Below are 19,910 nucleotides of genomic sequence, written 5' to 3' on the forward strand. Positions count from 1 at the left end.
GGACCAGAATAGATTGCTCACTAAATACCATTAAAGGCAAAACAGGCTCAACTTACAGATATAAAGTGAATCTATGGCTAACAAAATCAGAGCAGGATAATGAGAAGTAAAATAAAACCTCAGAAACATCTTCCCCTCGCCCTTCCCTCTTTCTCAACTCTACCTCCTACCCCAGTGGTGCAAGGAGACATGGAATGGGGGTTATGTTCAGTTCATGACCTATTTATTTCTTCCTATGTTCAGGAAGAGGAGTCATTCCCCTGCGGCACCATGGGGTCCTTCACACAAGAGACAGTTCTCCATGAACTTCTCTGACATGGCTCCATCTCATGAGCAACAGCTCCCTGCGAACTGCTGCCATGTGAGTCCATCCCACAGGCAGTCCATCCCAAACTGCTGCAGCACGGGTCACTCTTCCACGGGGTGAAGTCCCACAAGGACAGGCTGCTCCAGCACAGGAGCAGGGCCCCTCTCTCCACAGGTCTCCCACAGGATCACAGCTTCCTCCCAGACATCTGCCTGCTTTGGTAGAGACTCCCCCATCAGCTGCAGGTGGATCTCTACATCCCTATGATCCTCCATGGGCTGCAGGGGCACAGCTGCCTCAACGCAGCCTGCAGAGGAATCTCTGCTTCAGCACCTGGGGCACCTCCCCCTCTCCTTCTTCACTGGCCTTAGGGTCTACAAGATGCTTACTTCACATATTTTTATCCTGCTTTTTATCCTGCTTTTCTCTGACTGGAATTAAAACTACTCCAATGCCTTTGCTTTCATTTCTTCTCAAATATGCTGTCACAGCAGCGTTACCACCAGTTCTAATTGGCCCTGCCTTGACCAGTAGGAGCCATCAGGGATTGGGTCTGCTGGACATGGTGGAAGCTTCTGGCACCTTCTTGCAGAAGCCACCTCTGTGGATCCCCCAAAACCAGGCCATGCAAAAACAATAGAGCAAGTTCTCAAAAATAAAACAACTTAAACCATCTAGCTCACTGTCTCAAATTTTACTCACCCTAACTGGACTGTTCAACACTGAATAAGGAAAAGCCTCTATTTTATCCCAAAGGCAGAGAGAAGTTGCATGTTGTTATTGTAGCTTCTTGCAGACTTCAGAAACTATTTGGTGATGGTGCACAAGCCTTGCATTTCAGATTTCCAGGCTTGATGAGTATCACAAGTGTGGAGTGTTATTCATAGGAGGCAGTACCTTCATGTTTAAGTACTTTAATGTTTCAGCCCAGAAATGGGCCATAGATCATGTCATGTTTTCTCTAACCTGGTTACATTTTGACAGCAGACAGGTTCCAAAATCATAGGTCCACATTAGAAACCTTTAAAAACTCATTAGCTCCTGATAATTATTCTAATATTCAAAGCACTAAAAATCAGAAAGCTCATTTTTGCTTCAGAACCAATGTGAATATGTTCAGAAAAAACTTTGCCTTTTCTTTCTCATTAACAAAAAAAATAGCTTCTCTGAATATGAACATTTGGAGCTGGTGCAGAAAAAGACAACTTTCTTCTGCGTGAAGAATGAAGTCAATCCGTTCTGTAACCAAGATAAAAAACTTACAACTGAACTTTAACTCATTGCTCTGCTTTGGGAAATTATCTTTTCCAGTCCATTTCGTCCTGAACATTTGACATCTCTGCGCCAAATTCAGAAAATACTGCCTTTGTCTAAACTACGTTATTTTGGAAACCTTAGTTGCTTTGTTTTGGGGGTTTTTGTTTTTTTTTCAGTCACAGTGGAAAAGGTTTCTGTGAGATCATATACGTTAGAAACCTTATAAACAACACACTCTTAAGTGCTCCTTGGCTCCTGCATGGTCAGGACCATCCTCTGTTGTTCTACCATTGCTGAGTCCCAGTCTTTATTTTATTTTGAACCATACAAGGACCCAGCCCACATACTTTGAAGTGTTTTGACTCACAAAGTGACCCAAAAATCCTTCCCCACCAGTTATTAAATGAAGAAAGGACTATTCTTTCAGTTTATTTAGCAATAGCTGTCCATTAAAGCCCCTGGATCTGATGACTGGACAATATTTCACTCTAAGCTGGAGCACTGTTTTATAGGTCTCACTACTTGATCTTACTGTAATAAGTCACAAGTGAACCAAACTTAGCCTCATTTCCAAAAGATTTAAGCCAAGTATGGCCAAATTTGTTTCTACAATTAATTTTGGTAGCACAACTATCTAATTTCATAACACCAGTTCTATAAAAACACATAGTTCCATATTTTTTCAATACTATATTCAGAATATGGACAGAACAAACAAACCAGCAAAATAAAGACAAAAAAAGTTTTAAAATGTACATAAAGACAATCAGGTTATTCCTAACTTTTTTATTTCAACCCTCTTCTCATCAAACTTGATTTCTCTGAAAATGTGTTTTCCATAATTTCTGGAACATTTTGTTTCTCTTTTTAATAGAGACCATAAGTTGCCTTTGACTGCTGTATGGAACTAGCACAGGACAGTTACAATCAAAGGTAGTTTTCTCCAATTAGATTTCCAGTGTAAATTAAATAACAGCCACAAAATTAATTCTTGTGATGCTATTTTCATTACTGCATCTTTCAGGACCTTCAGAGCTAAAAGGAAAATGTTGACCTAAGGAAGCCGAGACTATTATCATGGTTACAAGGGACATGTTTACCTGTGCAGTTTAAGTACAGAGGTATATGCATAGAAGACACTAGCAATATTTTGTCTCCAATAATGTAGAGTTTGTTCCTCAAAGAATCAGTAATTGCCATATCAGCAGTGCATTGAGCACTTTATTCCAAAGTTTATTAAAATGCCACTTGCATTTAAAGAAACAATCGCTATGGACATTAGCTTCTGTGCCACAGAAATTTCTTAAGCTACCAGCTGTGCAAACACAATTCTAGTACTAGAAAAAAAATCTAGTTCTATTCTTTTGGCAGGTTACCTGGCTTACATCACAACTTGCAACTAATGTGACAGGATCAGAAAAAAACTGGCCATACTTGGATCTCTCCTGGGGAAAAGCAGGAATATTTCTGTGCTCGTCAATGAGTCACCTGTTTCACTGGAATTTTTAATATGACATGAAAACACATGCTGGGGAGCTACATGAACATTTTCGCCTCATGAGTCCCAGTCACTTCACTGGCCAAAAGCTTTGACAGCAGCTTCTTTTCAGGGTGACCAAGCTGGGATGTTCCAGGGAGGTACCCAGTTTTCAAAGGGGAAATATGTCTCCTGTGGTCTAACCAAAACCACATGATACCTAGGCAGCCTTGAACATATTTGTTTATACAGTTCACGTCAGAAATACTGTCTACATCAATGAAATTAAACTTGGAAGCATAGGCACGGACAGCTTCAAACAGTTCATGTTGCTCAGAATCCCATCCAACCTGGCCAGGACACCTCCAGGGATGGGCAACCACAGCTTCCCTGGACAACCTATGTCAGTGCCTCTCCACTCTCACAGTAAAGCATTTTCTTCCTAATATCTAATCTAAACCTACTAAAGGGCACAAATATACAGGAAACAATGTGGGCTGCTTGGTCAATAAAATACAAGTGAAAATGTCTGAGCAATCTTTTATACCTGCAATAAATGTCATATAGAACTGCCATTGTGGAGCAATGTTAACTATAACAACTCAGTTTTGAGGAGAAAACTTTTTTTCCCTATGTTTGACTGCATCTACTTCCTTCATTTTATCCATTAGCCCTGTGTAGCACTTGATGTGAGATTGGGAAAACCCTAAAGGTGGTGTTGCCTCAGCAGGAAACTCCCTCCTTTCTGAGGGACTGTCAATTATTTGTAGGGAAACAAAAACAGAGGACTAAATATTATATGCTGATGGATATTTGTTATAAAATATAGGAATACTTTCAACAGACCTTGTCAGACACAATACATTACGCACATCTACATTTTCTATGGCAAAGGGAATAGAGCTCTCCAGCTGCTCCCCTGGCAAGACTAAAGTTTTGTCTCATAAATTTAAATTATAGATGACATAATGGTGGAATAGAAATGGATTGTACCTAAAGAGAAATCCAGAAAAAAACCCTGGAAGGAAGAAATGAAAAGTTTCTGACATATCACAAATCTTCCGTTTGTTGTGATATTCTCTCCAACTCAACACTTTGTAAAGCGATTTGTTTCTTTTTTAATTTCCCTCCACCTCCATGGAAAGTGATGAACATTTCTGTGAAGCTCACAGAGAGTGCTAGGTTGCAAATGTAACTTGCCAGTGCCTGGGAGTCCTAACTGACAACATTTTCAGTTGTGTCAGCATTTAAGTATTATTGTAGTGTTATCATATCATGGCATTAAAAAAATAACATGGAAGCATTTGTGCCAAAAGCTTAATGTTCATTGACAGTGCACGTCAAGTGCACTGTCCATAGGTATCCATTCTGGGTTCTTTGCCAAAACACCATTTTAATATGAACCATTCAATGGTTTTTCCTCTCATTCATGAGAAACTCTACATTTTAATTTAAACCAGTAAGAAGAAAAACGCTGGCATGTTTTCTGCATCTGGGACAGATGGGGAATAATGAGGAAATTGTTTGATAAACTGTGGTACCTCCGGATGATTTGACAGCCTTGGAAAGGAGATGGTCTTAGCTCTAGAGCCTGGTGAAGGTTCTGCTTTTTTTTTCCACACAATGAACTTATCACTTTTGTAAAATGTGCAGAACTCCACAACAAATTTATCAACCCATGTCAATGATATAGTAAAAATATGTAAGTAAAGACAGAGAAAAAGAAGACTAAGTGAGGCAAAATTTTACTCAGGAATGGGTAAAATATTCTGTCTCATTTCTTAAATTCAGTGAAAATGATATCTGAATGACTAAACCAGGAAGTTAGAGAAGTGGAGTTGTGTTCTGTATCACTGGGCATTAAACATTTGAAGGCATATCAAGTTTGAGAGGCTAGTGAAAATAAAATCTGAAATTGAACAAAATACACATGCTTCAGACTACTTTCAGATCCAAATGACTGTCTTACCATGTAGATATACTAGGTGTGAAGAATAGGAATTTATTTCTATGACTGTTATTAAACAGAAATTTTTCTTTTGGATAATCCAGCATAAATTCATCCAGCTGCACTCTGACAAACATCAGCTCTTGGATGAAGGTAGAAGTAGCATTTGGTCATTACTCAGAACTCTTTGATCTTTTGGAAACTCTGAACTTTATTATACTGTAGACTTTGCTAGCAGTTGCTACAATGATCTCAGTGTCAGCTCAGGATCAAGTGGCAGAAACAAGTAAGATCGAAATCGGGCTCAAGGACTTAAACTTCAGAAAAAGACACTGAAAGAAAATTCACTGAAAACTAACATATTTTTGCTTCTTTGCATTTAGGCCTTGTCAACAAGGGCATAATGAAAAATATCTCAAAACAAAAGATGTGAGTATAAGTACTATGCACTAATCCCATATATAAAGAGTTACAACAAAGATGACAGCAGAAATTTGTCTTTTGAAAACTGCCTCCTCCCCGTGCTTTCTGCCTGTCTCTACCCAGAGTGACCATTAGGTCTTCTCAATTGTTCCTGCAGCCTACCAACAAGAGTATAGAAAAGCCAAACCCTTTACATTCTTTAAATGGGACAAATCTCTCTTATAAAATCATAGAACCATACACAGGTCTGGGTTGGAAGGGACCTTGAAAATTATTAACTTTCAACTCGACATGGACAGGGATTCTACTCACTAATTCAATTTGCTGCCATTAGGATCTTCTCCACAGTCTTAGGGACAGAGATGAGGCTCAATAATCTGTAATATGACGTGGATGCAGCAAGGTGATATACCAATAATTCCTAAAGTCTCTGAGGTTATGCTGTTTATTAGTTTGTTTATAAGTGGTCAAACCTTCAAACTAGATCAAGTTTTAATAAAGGCTACCTGGCATATTTCAGCGCCCTGAATAGATAGGATCTTTCTTACAGCAAGGTTCTTGATTAACACAAAACATGTTTTTACAAATATTTTTTTCACATACAATTTTCTTGGTTGTACAAATTTTTCTGCAGCCAGACTCATTTGCTAGGACATATGTGAAAAGTAGACAAAAAAGTAAATGTAAACACATTAAATGTGAATTAGCTTAGAATTTAATAATCAAGAGAAATGCATGATTTTGTACAGCTTTTGCCTTGCAATGGCTGTTAGAGCATCCAAAGCAAATATAGAATGCTACACGCAGATACCAGGCGTTAAGGTGTCTGACACCTGACCTTTCATGAAAAAAGCAAAGTGGAGATCATAAAGGACTAAATTTTAAAAGCATTATGAGACCTACTGCTGCAATTAGGAACATGGACTTGGGAATTCAGGGGAATTTTGCACATGTCTATCTGAATGGATTTGAGATTATCTCCACCTGCCTCAAGCCCAAGACAGTTCCAGCCTGGGAGACCACATAACTGCAACAGCAGCTCTGTCAGACACTTACTTTGAACACAGTGATACATTCATTTGTTCATCCAATTTCCAGACCTAAATTTTTTTGCATATCACCATCATTTTTTGCATACCAACATCAAACACTCCATTGCCAACAGAAAATTTACCTCAAAGGACCTCAAATCCCTTCAAGGCAAGTGGAAATCTAAAACTCCTCTTATAGCTTAGGTAAATACTACACACTGAACTGCCACAACTGTGTTGTGAAAAGACTGACTCCTGCTTGTTTTTTTGGAACCATTCACATTTGACTCCAGAGTGGTGAACCTAAACAGAATAAAGAGACACCCTCTGGTGTTAAGACTATTATCTCTCAATTCTGTCACACCAGCATGACAATAGAGCACTTCATGCTCTCCAAAAAAAAAAAAAATTAAAAAAAAAGAGTATAGTTATTAAATGAGCAACTGCTTTCACAATTTTTTTTTCAAATATATATCTACCTAGTGCACTTATTCAACAGTTTCTCCTGATTCAGCCTGTTGTGTCTCTCCATTGGCTTCTGTGGAGTTAGGCTGAAATATGGTGGCTGGAAGGAAGACTATGTTACCCTGCTAAACTCAAGGGTGGTAGAGCTCCAAAAGCAGTTAGCAAGGTTTGCTCATTCATCTCATTCATCTTCAGGCTTTTTTATCCAAACCCAGAAAATTCTCAGCAGTTTCTGACATTCTGCTGAGGTAGCAGCCTTGGAAACAGAGCATGCTCCAACCAAAAACTCCCAAACACATCCCTAAACCAACACAGTGCTGCCAAAAAGTGAAATAAGTCACTGTGCCCTCCAGACTGGGAAAACATGCTTCAAACTTCTTAGAAAGCCGCAAGTCAGAGAAGGAAAGTGTACTGCTGGCCTACATGAGAAGTCATTTGCACCTGGCAGAGGCAGAAAACCTAAAGAGTCATAAAAGACTGATGTATGGGAGTGTTTTTTGTCTTGCAAATGGGAGTGAAGATTGGAGGTTTGTCAGCTTTGCCATAAAGCTGTGAATCACAGGTTCTTGGTATATGCAGATGTGCCAGGGCACTTCTCAGCAGCAGAGTCTGCACCAGCATATGCTGCTCTTTTCCTGGCGAGATTGCTGAAGGTGTTTAAAACTAGTTTTAACATCCTTCCTGTTTTCGACCACCTTCCCCTTGCTTCATTCTCTCTAGTACTAAACAACTAGTTTAAGACAGAAAAGAAGAAATAAACTGCAAGGAAATCTTGTTTGCTCATTAGGTTTTGTACACTACTTTCTGACTAATTTCTCCCTTGACCATCTTAGAGTTACTGTAATTCTTAAAATAAAGAATGAGCCTAAGTGAAGCCTTGGATAGTTTTTAGAATTTCTTAATATTTCTAGCATTACAGAAACACAGTGGAACCCAGAAAAACCATAGACACAATCATTATGACTTTCCAGGGGCTATTCTATCTCTGATTTTAATTTAATTACCTGCATAGAGGCTCTGCATGGTAGATGGGATGGTAGGTTAAGAATTTTAATAGTTTGGGCATATACAGGTTACATTTACTACCTCTGATGTACTGTGGCATTCAGTGCATACTTTCTTAGCAGGGATACTATGATTCTGTTGTGCTGTACAGGTTAAGAAACACTTCTAGTCCACGGTGAGCTTTATCTCTGAATGAGAGCAGCAGCCTGAGGGTTGTTCTTCATATAACTTTACTTCCTGACTTAAGATAGTTTTGTGGGCCAGATGAACCTTTCAGTGAAAAAAACCACTGATTTTATATGTTCTAGCACACCTCTTTATTGGACTATTTAAAGAGTTTATCAGCTAGATAAAGATGGCATTGAATCTTCAAGTAGAAAAAAGGAATATTTTAAAAAATTAAATTATTTGCAAATTGCTTGGAGATGTCATGGATTTATTATTAGTATGATGGATTAATTTTCCTAATAAATGGATACATAAAAAGTGCAACATGAAGCACAATTTTGCATATGTTTTGTAAACATGTTATTTATGTTTTCCATGTTATGGAATAGAACCTCTGAAGCTTACTGGTAGAAATACAATTATTTCTTAAATTAATAAAATTTCTGGGATTGGGATGTTCATACCAGCTTCTTAGAATCAGAAGCAATACAAAAAGTTTTGAGGATGTGGAGTGAAAAGTAGTACATCCACTTAAATCTACAGAGATGATCCACATATGCACAGCTGAACTTGGAATGAATCCGGCACACAGGGATTAATCTCCTACCCAAAGTGTCAGGGATCTTTTCCAGGAGTAAACCGCAGATTGCAAAACAGGTACCTTAACTAGTTCCTGATGTGCTGTATCACAACACATTCAAATCTCCATCTGTGTTGTCTGCAAATGCTGTTCACAAAATGGAGGTTTCAATGCAAAAATAAATATGATGTAGCTCTGTGACAGTGACACAGAGAGATTTTTATCATATTATAGGCCCAGGCATTTAATACGAAAGATACTTCAAGCTTGTGTAAATCCCACATAATGACTAATTTGCAGGTCTAGGAGAGTACACAGGCATAATTTTCAATATTATCATTGGACTCTTAAACGTATTTCTCAAAGTATTTTGTTCTTTTCCTGTCTTGTCACACCAGGTTGCTATTCATTATTACAGAGTACCCATATAGTACTCCAGACATGACTGCATTTTCAAATAATGAAATACTTTTAATACAGCAGAATTTTTAGTACAAAGGCTTGGATAACCATACGGTTATATGTATACCATACCACAAAACATTATTGACCCATGAAGCAAAGGCACAAGTATTTGTGTAAATCTATTTCCTCTGTGGTTTTTTTTTGGTGGGATCATAGCACACCAAGTCCTTCCCCTCATTCTTGAGTGTTTGACTAAACTGGGGAAGAGCAGCAGCAATGTTCCTAAAAAGCTATCTAGTAGCAAATTCATCATGAGACAATAAGAACTACTAATAATCTACCTGTCACAAAAGGGTAAAAGCATTATGTTGACTGGTAGCAGCTACAAAGAGATTATAGAACTGGACAGACTGATAGAGCTGCCACCACCACCTTAGCTCAAAGCAGGAAACAGTTTAAGAAGTAATAAAGAAAGATTTTACTTTAAAGGTGGGAAAAAGCAGAGACCAGGAATGAGGGTTTCAGCTGATCAGAGAACATTATCCTGATAGATAGAGAGTAAAATAGACCAAAGGGACAAAAGGGGTTTAATGAGAGGAAGCAGGGAAAAAACTCAAGGGGAGGGGAAATAGAATCTGTAGGAAAAGAAGACAATGTAGGAATCTTCTTGAATGGAACAATAATACAAAAGTTCCAGGGTGACCTCTTTCAGGTGTCTTGATGCTGTCTCTAAAAGCACAGACAGTTCCTTTCATGACCACATGTCCAGCAAAATCTTCCTATTTATTCATTTCAATCTGATATGGTCCTCCTGAGAAGTCTCAGAGAGGTAACAACAGACAACAACAGGAAAGTGAGCCTTTCTATAATTTCAATAGACATTGAAAGAAAATAACCAGACTGGACCCTGTAGTTATGTTTTTTGGGCTTTGGTTTTGTTTTGGTTTTTTTTTTTTGGTTAGTTGGTTGGTTTTGAGTTTTTTTTTGTGGTTTGTTTTGTTTGGGGTTTTTTTTGTTTGTTTGTTTTTTGGGTGGTTTTTTTTTGTTTGTTTTTTGCCAGTTGGAATACTATTTCTTCCAAGTTTAAAATATGCAAATGCTAGAGGAAAGAACAATCTAAGTTCACCTTTCATTGTGACAAAATATATTTCTGCAAATGCGCATTTATTTGAAATATAACTTTTGAAGAATCCTGATAATACTTGGCTAAAATTATCTCTGGTATAATTCCACTGAATTAAAAGATGCTGCAGAGGGGGGGATGCATTTGCCTCCTGGCATTATTGGTGAAATATAAAAGAGTTTTATGTCAAGATGTTTTTTATGAACTTGAATCCAGTTTCTAATCATCCAGATTGCCCTGTACAATAAACTCTTGATTATGACTGCTGGCGTTAACAGTAATAAGACAAGATGATGTGCAGCACAATTTTCTTCATTCAGCTTTTCATTCTTCCACTGCTCCTTAAAAGTCTCCCTATCTTTCTGTAAGTTTTGCTTAAAAGTCATGTAAAATTAGATATTATCAATCAAGTTGCACATTCTCAAGTGCAAAAACATTATTTTGTTGATTGCCATGTAGCTTTGTGGGATGAATTGGTGCAGTTCCACCCCTTGTTGGGGAAAGTTGGCTCTGTCTTGCTTATGCAACTTTCTGAACTGAAAGCATAGGAGAAAGCACCCACTTTCCTTTGGTTTAAAGCAGCACTGTGGAGAGTGATAGAAGACAGTTGCATTCTTTCCACTCTGCATCCTCAACCATGTGCGCTTCTCTCCACTAATTAAACCGAGGAGGAAAAAAATTAGATGTCTGCACTCTAAAGACAAATTTATTTAAAAAGAGAGTAGCTTACTGGAACAATAATCAAAAAAAGGCTTTCATTTTGAAATCACAGCCTGGCTTTTCCCTGGCTTTCTTGTTTGGGCTCAGGCTTTGGAAACCTTTCAGCCCTTGTTCTACTTGGTTTATCAATGTCAAGAGTTCATTGTAGGCATGAGAACTCAAGCCTGGAAATTACTGTAGAATCCTAGGATATGCGTCTGAGAATAGCATGGGTAATGGGATATATGAGCATCCTGCTGGGAATTACTGCTTCAAATAAGAAAAATATGGGGGCTTTCAGGCACTGGGGAGTTGGTTCTCTCTATTTCAAGCATCTCTCTAGTGTCTTTACTCAGTCAGATAAATGACATTCTTCTCTGTCTGGGTGTGAAGTTCATCCAAATTTGTTTTTTAGTCCTATACAAAAATCTTCCATTTCTGTAATATCAGAGGCATTTGTGTGGCTGATATTTTAAATGGATGTGTGGAAGTGGAAAACCTTCTTCTCTTCCTCTTCAGTAACAAAACAGGCTAAAGAGAAAGGCGCAGTTTACAAAGCACAAACTACAGTCAACGGGATCAGATGGGGAAAAAAAGAACAAAAAAAACAGGGATGAGAGATAAGACCAAGAAGATTTCTATGAGTTTGTGGTAGCTAAAAGGATGCTGCTCAGCCTTGGTTAACTCTCCCCACAATGCAGATCTATTGGTTTTGCAAAGTGCTAAGGACTATTTAGGGGACCTTTCCTGATAGAGGGCAAACTTGGGAGGAAACTTCCAAAGGAGTCCCTCTAGAAAGCAGATTCAGGTACCCTCCCCCACTACCCCTACTGGTTCAGGAAAATATTTCCTCAGAGAAAAGTGGAAAAAACCTGTTTATTTAACAAGAAAAGTATTCATAAGCATAAAACTTTTGCTGTTCTGAAGAGATAGAAAATTCAGGAAGTCCTTTCTGTAGGGTGTAGCTCAGTTTCTTATCAGTCCCTCCTGCACTGGAAATGCTGCATCCTGGGCCCTGGTGGGCCACAGGTGTGAGCTCCCGGTGTTCTTCTGGGTTTTCAGTCCAGAGCAGGGCTGATCAGTTCCAAGAAAAAGGAAAACCACCATCCAGGGAACTTCTCTGCTTCAGCTAGCTAAAAACCAGCTAAAAGCAAAGGAGAGTTCTGTCCTGCTGTCCATGCTGCAAACAGCATGTGAGAGAGAATGATGAAGCTCTTATGTGTTTGAATACAACTGCCTCAGACAGTCCACTGCTTCTTCTTCTCCCCCTTCACTCTCAGATCTAGTTTTAAAGGTGCAAAACTTGTTTCTGGGCTAAACAGATGAATGGGGATACAATTCAGGATCAAAAAGTCATCCAAGGACAGGACCCTTAGGCTACCTCACATATTCCAGAATGACCACTAGGAATGTCCACTAGAGTGGGTCAGGCCCTCTGGCTGAGGCAGGTTTCCACTCCTTTGCAGGGTCAGAGTTGGGTCGAAGCTGAGGATCAAACAACAATATGAGTTCCCCATGGCCTCAGGCAGCTGTAATGGGATTGGAAGAAGCAGCCGCTACTGCTGCATTTGTGTGACCCTAAAATAGACCAGAACAAATCTGGTTCCCAAGCAAATTCTTCTGCTTCAGTCTTAAGAAAGGTATAAGTATCTTGAATAAGAACGATTTTTTTCAGGGTGTAGAAAAGATGTTCATGTTGCCTACAGAATAATCAAGCTTGTTCAAACCAAAAGCATTGGCTACATGATGAAATAGCCCAATTTCTAGCAATTTCTATGTCATAACAGAGCACAGAGAATTTTAAAGTATTCTAAATGCCTCTACACATTTCTGAAGTTTCCAAGATTATGTGTTCTCTTTTGCAGAGGAGGCAGAGATTTGATCCCCAGCTGCCCATGAACTGATGACTCCCCTCAAAAACATCTTTCCATAGAGAATTGGAGACAGTTATTGCAACACTCCCTTTCAGTAAGTACATGGCATTTTTTCTTCAGAGCTAACTGCTCATGTCTGATACACAACTTACTAAAAAAAAAAGCTGAATAAATTCTTCCCTTTGAGGATGAAGAGGCCGTGGCACAAGTTGCCAAGAGAATCTGTGGTTGCATCATCCTGGGAATTGTTCAAGGACAGGTTGAATCAGGCTCAGAACAACCTGACCTAGTGGAAGGAGTCCCTGCCTATGGCAGGGGGTTGGAATGAGATGATCTTTAAGGTCCATCACAACCCAAAACATTCTGTGATTCTGCGATTCTATTATACACACATATTTTGTAGACATATATAATACATATATATATACAAATGCTGCATAAACATATATATGTGTGTGTATTTTTTCATATCTATACAGTAATTTTACTGGCTAATGGCAGGGAATTTCGTTAATCTCCTGAAGATTTGCTTATTTGCTTAAGAAAGTAAGATAAAGTATTTAGCAAAAGCTATGGCACACTTTTAAAAGCATAAAAGAAATATCTTTTCAGAACCAGGAAGGAAGATTTGCAACCTGAAAAATACAAGAAGGAAAAGAACTAAATGCAAATCTACACTAATCACATGCACACTATGATTTGTCACTTTACATTCTTCCCCCTTATTCCCAAAATATTATTCATGCACAGAAATACCTCACTAATTGAATAATGGGTATATAGTGCACAGAATCCAGGAATCACAGAAGCATAGAACAGTGTGGGGCACTAACACTACAGCCACAAAACGTGGTTTTGTGAAACGTATAAACATCTAAACACAGACTAACATTACTGAAATACACCACAACTCCTTTCCCACCCAAACACAGTCCACTTCTCTTATAAGAGCACTAGTTTTGCAGCTGGCTCGGATGGTAGAGGGCAAAAACATAGATATAAGGTCCATGAGTGACATGGACTCTACAAGTGCAGGGATGCCTGACGCTTAATGGAAAAATTTGGAGCTGAGTTACTCTTTGTGCTGAGCTGCCTCTGTCTCCCTTCTCACCCTCCAGGAGCAGGATATAAATCCTATGGGCCCACTGAGGACCCATCCCACAAACTGCCTCCCCTTCTGCAGGGAGAAGGGCTGGACCCCTGGGCTGGTTAAGGAAAATAGGTGTCACTTCAGCAGCCTGGATGGTGTTACCTTGGTTTACATGAAGCAGGACCATTTCAAATGCAAACGTTTCACTCTGATGACACTTTATGTCACTTTAAAGCACTACTGAGAGAATACAATGCACTTGGCACCAGCAATTCCCATCCAGCATTTTGTGTTATATTTTTTCTTTTGTGAACTTTCAAACATCTGAAATAAACATATTGATTTTCTGAAAGTTTTTTCATTAATACGATCTTTATTTTATGTTATCTGAATGTAGCGGCTTTGTTTGGAGGAAGGTCCTGCACAGCTTCCCAGTGTCATAGCGTGCACAAACCTTGACAGCTTTAAAAATACAGGTTTTTCTTTAAAAGGTACACTTGACCCTTCTAAGAAGGGAGCCATGTGAACAGTCATCCTCGGTGCTAGGTGCAGGAGATCTTTGCGTAGCCATGTTTTTGTGGTACGATGCATGTGGAAATGCCCTTTCATGGGCCTTGGATACCTTGGGATCTCTGCATAGGAGCAAAACACACCAGACAAAACATTACCTGCTGCCAGCTCTTCTCTTCTTTGTCCTCACACTTCTGTGGCCAAATATCTTAGCAAAACAAAGCAATTTCACTGGTGCTTGTGGCTTCGTGCGTTTTTAGAACTGGTTATTCCTTTTGAAAGTTAATAATGGTTGGGTCCTCGGTTCTCCCCTCCCCTCCCCCCCCCATGTATTTCCGTCACAGTGGTTTCTCCCTAAGCTGTTTATCCCTTGTTTTCCCGCCGGCAGCTTGTGGCCCAGATCCAGATCCAGAACCAGAACCCCGTTCATTGGTTAGCCTTGTATCTCCTCCTGTCACGCCCACTCCCTTTTTCTGTGTTCCCCCGCCCCGAGCCCTCCTCCAAGACACGCGTCCCTGGCCCCTCCTGGGAAATAAAGCTCCTTGGTACCTACACAGGTGCTCGACTTCTCCTTCCTTTGTCTCAGAACCTCGTAGCCGCGCTCCCGCCTGCACCATCCACGCCGCAGACGGTAACCACTGCCCAGGGGTTCCGGGGAGAACCCAGGAGTGGCAGATCGTGCAGCCATCCCCGGCTGTATTCTGGGAGGGCTAGCCGGGCTCCTGTCCAGCTCCATGGCCGCGGAGGAGAGGCTACAGTGCATAAAAATGTTACTGTCTATTGACTATTCTAAGGATTGGCCTTGGTGAAAGAAGAGGCCTCTGACTCTTTCCTCTTGAAATCAGGAGGGAAACCAGGAATTTGGCACAGCAAGGGTTAATATGTCATGAGGAAGGGAGCTTGTTGTCAATGTTTTAATGCTTTCAGGTGAATCACTATTTGACCTGCCACAGAAGACACCCTTGTTTATTGACATTTAGCTTTTCTTGGCAGGAATTGTCGCACTCTCCAGTCATTGGCTTTCATGTGGCTTTCATGCTGAGCCTGTAAGAACAGGATGTTCAAGAGCTGTCCCACATGGTGACATGCTGTCCATTGTTCAGGAAATCATCTACAAACACTGATTGGCTTTCACTTTTTGCTTTGAGCTGGTTATGGCTGAAACTTGCATTGGCTGCTGGGCTTGGTGGAGAAAATGTGTCTCAGTGACAGGCAGATCCTCCAAGGGTCTTCTTTTCATTACATGAATTTAACACATCTGCTGCAATTAGATTTCTTTCTGTACTAGGGGCATTATGGTTCAAATTAGAGGGATATTTTAAGATCATAAGAATATAATTCCCATCTAAAGCAGTGGTATTTTTAGTTTCATTATATTACTTATTTATTTCAATACATTTGTGATTTGTCCAGGGCTTTGGTTAATGTGCCTATTTATACATGCTTTTCAGGATGGTTGTTATATGTAGATTTACCAGTAAACTTGACTGAGCTAGTTTTCATGTATCTAAGTCTGCTAAGAGCACCCACACACACTAAATGGTGAGACAAAAGTTGTCTGCATTAAATGGAAAAGAATGAGAAAAGCTGGAAAGATCAGGCTGACTATATTTGCTCCAGTCAATGATTATTTTCTTTTTCTGTAAGAGGTATTTCACATCTTTTCCCTTTTTCTTTCTAAATACAAAGAGAAGTTGCAATGTTGTAACATGAATCCATATGGTAAAACTATTCTCTGTTCTGGGTAACAGCATAAATAAAGCACCCAGAGTTTATCAAGTAACACAATGTTAAGACCTGATAGTAACAGTTATGAATTATTTTCTGATTACTGTGAGTGACCAAAAGATTGATAGTCTCTGCAATTTTGTCCTAGTCATTTTTGATCTTTTTATCTGGACTGGCAGTGAATATTCACTGCCTTGTCTAGTTTGTCTGCCACTGTCTGTAATCTAGTTTTAGCTTAGAGTGTATTTGTTTTATAGAGCATTAAAAAAAGGATTACTCTATAAAACATTCCTTAAGTATACCAGAATTTAAGGATTACGAATGCTCTTTGCATTACAGGATCCACAGTGTTTGGTATCCTGCAATTTAAAAAATCATCAAAAAGTAATAAAACACACATAACTTAATAAATGCAGTCAGGTCTGTGCACACACACACTACTTAATAAATGCACTAAATTACTAGTTTTTCACCCAATGGGACACACACAGACTACCTCACTTCTACAAAACAAATCCTCAAAACCCAAGAACCCCATATGAAAGCAGCATTTTCTTGCCCATTTTTTCTCATTGCACTCACAGAATCAAATGCTGATGAGTGTTAGACCTGAACACCTTCAAAGATGGAAACTTTGCACCCACAAGTGTAACATGCAAAAATATGGATGGTTTCATTAGCATTTGCTGGAATCTGTACAGCAGAGGTGCTGTTTGCAAACTTTAACAGTATTTTGCCTCTTTTCCTGCAAGATCACATTGCCTTGTAATGTAGGGGCTTTCTAGTCTCATGTATTCTTTTCCAGGAAGGTTTTTGTGGAATGCATGGGGGTGATGGCATCCTTACACCACAGAGCTCCAGCACAGAGTCCCTGAAAGCATGACATGCGGGTTTGGGGAGACTTGTACAAGCAGGATTATTAAGTACACGCTCTATTTGAGTGGGCATGCAGGCTGTATCTCTTTTCTCTCAACTCATTATTAATGGAGTCTGTGCGTTGGGATGGGGGGAATGACTGAAATTACAAATTAGCTAATTTCCTTTTGCAACGGTACATCAAGAACAGAGAAGTTTTTAATACGTTTTTCTTCCCAGGCAGACTCCACACCCCAAGGAGCATTTTTAGGGATTGTCCCCCCCTCGTTCTTTTTGTAACTCAAAATTTCAACAGCAATACTGTGGAGGGAAATACTCCCTAAAATACAACGTGATGCCTGGAAGAGAAAGTATTTTCCAAATCTAATTATTAGGCACTGCAAGTATTTTGAGAGTCAAAGATCCTACTGAGATGGCAGAATGCCTCAGAAGTAATGCAGCAGGCAGGTTTTATTTCATTTCTAGGAGGTTATTCATCTGTGGATACAACAAATTTTGATAAGTACGTGCATGAAGATAAACGACTATCATTTTGGTGTCGCTGTCAATTCCCACTTAGCAAGTACCACTAATACACCTCACTGCACAATATACGACATGTACCCAGCTTGTAACTGTTGTAATGAGAGGGTAAATATAGTGCTGATTAGTGCCATGTCACTAAGTGCATGGAAGATGACAATAATAAGAAGGACTTGCAACACAAAATTATACACAGACTTTTTTTCCACAGTTTTTGGGGAGAAGCAACATGGTGCAGTTAACTTAGAGACACTACCCTGCTGACTGTGGTAGTCTCAGACAAGGTTTTTTAAAGCTAGTGTTACAAAATCATTGCTGAACATTTTTTAATGGGAAAAACTGGAATATGACTCACACTCAGCAAAGGCCCAAAGACCTTAATATAAATGACCAAATTTAATATTTTAAGGCAGTTCTTTTTGACCACTAGTTAATTTTAGATTGAGGCTTGCACTGTTGATTGGTTTGAGTGGAAGACAGCATGTAAATGTTCTCATGTATGGAAATGTGTAAAGGTTTGATTGCATGTGCTGAAAATTAATTGATATGGAAATATTTTGTTTAATACTGACAAAAGTTTACTTGGGCAGCTTATGCCACCTGAACTCAGCTATTGCAACAAAGGTGACTTCCATTTATCCTGATCTGATGCTTTATCCAGCTCCACCTTCCTCTTGTAATATTCTTTACATACTGGTATTGTATTGTTAAGAGGGGACTTGCCAATGATACGTGTTCTTATTTCTGTTTTGTATTTTTGTGTTGTCTTACCTCACCTATTTTAGATTTTTTGAGAAAATCTCATGGTCTACTTCCTCATCCTTCACTTCTGGAAGCCAGGCTGCAGTCTAACAGGACACACTGATTGTTGATAGTATTATAAAAAGGGGAGACGTGCTGATATGGACTTATGAGGAAATGAAACAGTCAAACTCTAGATGATATATTCAGTTCTCAGCTAAACAAATTGCATGGGAGTACAGGAGTGGGGCTGAGGATTCTCTTCTCTATTCTCACAGCCCTCACTCCAGAGGATGCAGCTCAAGCTCACTCCTTCACAGGTGTTGGAAAATGCCCTGCATGCTTCCATCACAGAAGACAATGGGATAGCTATGTGTTAGACAGAAATTCACAGGAAACCAGGCCATATTGGCTTCCAGAACTCCTCATGCTGCATTCTGTTGCTGCCTTTAAGACCTTTGGACACCAAGCAGATAATGATGAGAGCTTTTGGGTTACTGAAGGAATTTTGGAAGAATGCTTGGAAAAGTGATAGAGAAGTCTTACAATATACTTCTAGTTCACAGTAATACTGAAAAATTGAAATATTCAATACCATTTTCTAGCACAACGGTGAGCTAAAGTGCTCTAAATAACATAAAAATTGCCAAAGTGCACCTTCATAAAACATAATAGTCATAATTTTTCAGTAAATTAATATGGAAAGTGTAAAAGAGAGCAGATTGTTTTCTATATCAACAGTTCACTGAGAAGATTGTTTTTATTACAAAGCTCTCCCATCTTTTTATATTAGGTGTCTTGTTGAGGTTGAAAAGCCATTAGGGTCTCAATGTCTTGCAAAGCTTTCTCTACAATTGTATAACAGCTACTTAGCAGTTATATGAAGCATACCATTTAAACAAAATTTAAGTCCACAATTACGCTGTTAATAAAATGTAAATTTAAAAATACTTGCAACCATCACAAAGATGGAACATTTAATTCTCACTTAGCTTCCCACAGAATGAAGGGTTACTTTGGTAAAAGAGATAAGAAGATGGCAGTAATTGCTCTTATCTGCTGTTTCGTGGGTGAAAATAACTTCTAAGACTAAATTCTGAGGCCAAAATCAAGCGTTCATTTTATCTAGCTATAACTTCCCTAGAACATTAGAAGGAACAATTAGCATATATCTACCTATGTATCTTAAGTTATGGTTAATGCATGGAAATGGTATGCTTAATTTTACTGCTTCAAAATTATATCCCCTGGAGAATAAAAGAAAGACTCTGATGTTCTCAGTAACAGTAAAAAAAGGAAGAACTTGATTTGTTTACTTTCCCTTTTGTAACAAACTTGTTCTTTTTGGCACAAATTCTCAGCACTATAAAAAATAAATATTTGTTATTTTACAATATTTATTATAATATATATAATTAAAAAATTAAAACCAACCAAATAAACAATATAAACATGATAAAGGGGTTTTCTGAATATGCTGGAGCTCAGTGGTAATACTGTTCCAGTGTGTCTTAGTCAGAAGACAGTAGAGACACTAGGTTTCTTCTGACAAAGCTATTATTGATGACTGTATTTTGCCATAAGCCTTCTTTGAACCATCACTGTAATGAACAGGAAAAAAATAGTTGGTCCTGGAGAAGCAGCAATGCCTGCCAGCAACCAGCACAAGAAAGGTCTTCTA

Source organism: Fringilla coelebs (genome assembly GCF_963513975.1).
Source record: "Fringilla coelebs genome assembly, chromosome: Z".
Taxonomy (NCBI): domain Eukaryota; kingdom Metazoa; phylum Chordata; class Aves; order Passeriformes; family Fringillidae; genus Fringilla; species Fringilla coelebs.